The sequence below is a fragment of the Poromitra crassiceps genome (genome assembly GCF_964638095.1).
Source record: "Poromitra crassiceps genome assembly, chromosome: 21".
Lineage (NCBI taxonomy): Eukaryota > Metazoa > Chordata > Actinopteri > Beryciformes > Melamphaidae > Poromitra > Poromitra crassiceps.
Window position 1 is genome coordinate 10254179 of NC_139638.1, and position 5000 is coordinate 10259178.

A 5000-nucleotide genomic window follows, 5' to 3' on the forward strand; every position below is an offset into this window, starting at 1 on the left:
TTGCTAATGTTTCTCAAGAGAGTTGTCAGCCGGTGCTGCTCTCGGGAAGCTCATTTGCATAACCCAGTTACAAACAGATATCCATGCCCAGGCGATCCATGCCCAGGCCATCCATGCCCAGGCGATCCATGCCCAGGCAATCCATGCCCAGGCGATTCATGCCCAGGCGATCCATGCCCAGGCGATCCATGCCCAGGCAATCCATGCCCAGGCGATCCATGCCCAGGCGATCCATGCCCAGGCGATCCATGCCCAGGCGATCCATGCCCAGGCGATCCATGCCCAGGCGATCCATGCCTAGGCGATCCATGCCCAGGCGATCCATGCCCAGGCGATCCATGCCCAGGCGATTCATGCCTAGGCGATCCATGCCCAGGCGATCCATGCCCAGGCGATCCATGCCTAGGCGATCCATGCCCAGGCGATCCATGCCCAGGCGATCCATGCCCAGGCGATCCATGCCTAGCGATCCATGCCTAGGCGATCCATGCCCAGGCAATCCATGCCCAGGCGATCCATGCCTAGGCGATCCATGCCTAGGCGATCCATGCCCAGGCGATCCATGCCTAGGCGATCCATGCCCAGGCGATCCATGCCTAGGCGATCCATGCCCAGGCGATCCATGCCTAGGCGATCCATGCCCAGGCGATCCATGCCCAGGCGATCCATGCCCAGGCGCAGCTGCTTTGAAAAGCCAAGAGTTTTACCTGCTTCCCAAGGGCCAGCTGGCAGCCTTCTCAGCCACCTGTATAGCGTACTGTATGTCATTGACAGCCACTGGTGTGTCTTGGTATAGAGCACCGGGAGTAGCATGTTGGGTCTTCAGGGGAAAAGTCAATGGGGTTTTAGCTTAACTGTATAAAATAAGGTCTGTGGTTTACAAATGTTTATGGGAGTGGTAATTTGTGTTCAGCAGGATAATCTTCACAAACGTGAATCACTTTTATGCTTTTTATGACCACTCCCATAAACATTTGTTAACCACAGACCTTATTTTATACATTTAAGTGAAATCCCCATTCTGAAACCCCATTCATTTCCCCCTGAAGATCCAACGTCTGCCTTCCGACTACAAAAATACGCCATCGCATATATGTGTGTTTGAGTCTGTGTGCGTGTGTGTGTGTGTGTGTGTGTGTGTGTTTGAGCCTGTGTGCGTGTGTGAGTGTATATGTGTGTTTGAGTCTGTGTGCGTGTGTGAGTGTATATGTGTGTTTGAGTCTGTGTGCGTGTGTGAGTGTATATGTGTGTTTGAGTCTGTGTGCGTGTGTGAGTGTATATGTGTGTTTGAGTCTGTGTGCGTGTGTGTGTGTGTGTGTGTGTGAGTGTATATGTGTGTTTGAGTCTGTGTGCGTGTGTGAGTGTATATGTGTGTTTGAGTCTGTGTGCGTGTGTGAGTGTATATGTGTGTTTGAGTCTGTGTGCGTGTGTGAGTGTATATGTGTGTTTGAGTCTGTGTGCGTGTGTGAGTGTATACGTGTGTTTGAGTCTGTGTGCGTGTATGAGTGTATATGTGTGTTTGAGTCTGTGTGCGTGTGTGAGTGTATATGTGTGTTTGAGTCTGTGTGCGTGTGTGAGTGTATATGTGTGTTTGAGTCTGTGTGCGTGTGTGAGTGTATACGTGTGTTTGAGTCTGTGTGCGTGTGTGAGTGTATATGTGTGTTTGAGTCTGTGTGCGTGTGTGAGTGTGTGTGTGTGTGTGTGAGTGTATATGTGTGTTTGAGTCTGTGTGCGTGTGTGAGTGTATATGTGTGTTTGAGTCTGTGTGCGTGTGTGAGTGTATATGTGTGTTTGAGTCTGTGTGCGTGTGTGAGTGTATATGTGTGTTTGAGTCTGTGTGCGTGTGTGAGTGTGTGTGTGTGTGTGTGAGTGTATATGTGTGTTTGAGTCTGTGTGCGTGTGTGAGTGTATATGTGTGTTTGAGTCTGTGTGCGTGTGTGAGTGTATATGGAAAAAAAATCCATTGACATACATGTTCTTTCCTCTCCTCCAGTCTTCTGGCTTGTGCCGGTTCCATTACACCTTCTTGCATCATGGCCTGAACACAACCGCTCCAGCTAATTAAATGTGATATATTATGTACATTTGACTGCGAAAGAAAATGATAGCCTACATTGTATAAGTCAGTTTCCTTTTTTCCCCCCACGGTGCAGCCTATAGTGCCTCATGAGCCAAATTCAGGTCACGCAGTCAGGAAGGCTTAGTGAGGTGTCGCTCTGTGAGACGGCCTTTCGTTTCCCCACTGGGCGGTGTTACCTTCAGGCACATCACAGTGCTTAAACACGACAAACTCCACTCAACCGACTTTAAACCAACACACCTTCAAACGCTAAAGCACAGACAGTTTACTCTGAGCCCAGAAACTATACAGCCGATACAAATTAACGACACGTTCTTTCCTATTTTCAGCCCAATGTGAATAAATGTGTTCAAGTGAATTCAACTGGTTTGTTTGTGTGCAGTGCCCCTTCGCCCCACTGCTGCACAGAGCGCTGTTCGCTTGTTTACTCAGGAATATTGAAGGTGTCGCGTGCCCAAATTGCGCCAGATCGACCCTGCACGACACGTCGACACACACACACACACACACACACTAGTGCTGCACGATTTGGGGGAAAGGTGCGATTATCTTGGACAATATTGTGATTTGCGTTTGTGATTGTGATATAATAAACAAATGGTATAGGGATGTGCCAGCATGAGTTTTTGATGGTATGATAACCTTGGACAAAAATACCACGGTTTCACGTATCACAGACTAAAATACATGAAATATGTTACAATTTAAAATATATTAAAACTAAATAAATAAAACAATTTGAAATAAAATTATCTTTACAAAAAAATAAAACATTTTGAGACATTTGCCTCTCCCAAACATGTAAAAAAGAAACACCAGAGAAATAGAAACTGCACTGTGTTACAGCACATAGAAGATGGCTCAGATTGCAAAGTTAGTTACATGTCTGTCCAGTAATACTAATGATACACCCCGTTTATTTATTTTGTAGCGACAGATGGCCTTAAACACCACACTCACGTGACGCTTCTTGAGAGAGAGGTAACGTGCATCTGCAGACTTTATCGAGGGACCATGAAGGCATCATGTGACAGGCTAGTTGGACAGTGTTTTGCTGCTATCAACCTTGTTAATCTCTCACTATATTCTTCATCACAGCGGATCATTACTAGGGGTGCTCCAAAAAATCGATTCTGAAAGGATCGCGATTATTAATGCCACGATTCCTGGATCGATTTCAAAGAATCGATTCTTAAAATCGTTTTTTTTTTTTTTTACAGTGCACCTGAACACAACATGCAAGATACCGGCTGAATAAGTGTCCAAATGTTCATGTCATTTCATTTGTGTACTGTACTGCCACGGTGCCACCACCTCTACGAGCTAGATTTTCGATTGTTATTAAACAGTCTAAATTTAATATTGATGCATCACATCTTACCTCTAATAGTAGACGAGACCAACGCAGAGTAGTCTCGCTTGAACCCCGAGTGAATCGGCCAGTGTAGTCTGTCTGTGGCCAGGGCAGATCAGGAAGTGAAATGAAACAGTTTGCAGCAGCCACTTCGGCCATAACCACAAAATAACTTCCAAAAAACCTGTTAGAATATAATGAGAGATGTTCGCGAGAGTAGCGGGCCCCTGCATGGCGTTCTCCTTGTTTATGGTCTGTTGCTAGGCAGAGAGAAACGGCGGAAGGCAGGCAGCTGCCGTGAACCGTTTCATTTCACTTCCGGGTTTATCTGGCCCGCCGGTAGACAGATAGAGAGAGAGAGAGCCCCCTGGTGACGCAAGGTTAGACAGACACAGACTCTATAATCATCAAGAGAGCAATCTCCGATTCACACGGCTTTCGTCTCAGCTACTATTAGCCTGCGTCTTCCGTGAGGAAGAAGCCCAAAAACCCACGAGAGGCCTTTTAGGAGGGCCATTCAAGCCGCAAGTGGAGACTGCAGTGCCACCAAGTACTGGTACTGCATGGTGTCCACTAAGATACCATCACCTCGGAATGAGATGTTTGGAGCGGGGGAGTCTGGTGCAGCGCACAGGTCGTAGACCTGGTGAGACGAGGGAGGAACCCGGCCGGGTGGCAACCCACAGAGCCCGGTCCCTCTACGTACCAGAGCCCTTCCCCTCCCCCGGTCCCGGCAGAGTAGTTCCGGAGCAGCGGATTGAGTGGCCCTGACCGCATGACCACCTTCGACCCTCCCTATAGGGCTGACCGTGGGTAGCTACTGGGACGTAAGTTGGGGCTTGGCCAGCCCCGGCTGGGTCACCTGGGCGAGGGTGTATGATGTTGCGAGACCCGAAACATCCTATGACCCCAGGGTACATCACTGAGGATACGTCCCAGTTATGCATCCATGCGATGTTTTTTGTTTCTTTATTAGGTAAGATGTGATGCATCAATATTGTAATTATGCTGTTTAATAACAATCGAAAATCTTGCTTGTAGCTGCTTTAAGAACTCTGGTTAATGTATTCCCCCAAAATCTATAAATCCTTCTCAAAGTCTACAGATCCCCCCCAGCCTATAAATCCATCTTATCTGAAGAACATAAGGGGGGAATTCCCCTCTAGTTTGCAAAATGAATTTAGGCCCTGACTGTAATACAGAAGTTGAATTTGAAGTTCAGCATTAATACATTTGTCATTTTTTGTCTTATATTTGCCTTTGTGTGTTATTGCAATATAAAACTACCGGTACATAATTGAGAATCGATTCTAGATTCTGGAATCGAGAATCGTTGGAATCGAGAATCGTTGGAATCGAGAATCGATTCTGGAATCGGATCGTGACCCCAGGAATCGGATCGGATCGTGGCTTAGCCGGATCGGAGCACCCCTAATCATTACCCACTGTGCACTTAATCGTGCACTAGTTCTGCATAAACACCTGCAGCTCTCTCCTTATTTTACTGACGTTCTCACTAATCACACGGCTGTTTACATGCGTTTCTGAACGGCTAGCTAGTTATTA

The 5000-nt window shown here is 47.1% G+C and overlaps 1 protein-coding gene across 1 annotated transcript in view; it reads left to right on the top strand.

Annotated features, from left to right (window-relative positions):
* The window catches only part of LOC310795494 (uncharacterized protein), a gene marked incomplete at both ends in the record, with an annotated part of 338406 nt that overhangs the window by 110000 nt on the left and 223406 nt on the right, over positions 1-5000 (top strand). The gene's annotated exons all lie outside the window — the stretch shown is intronic.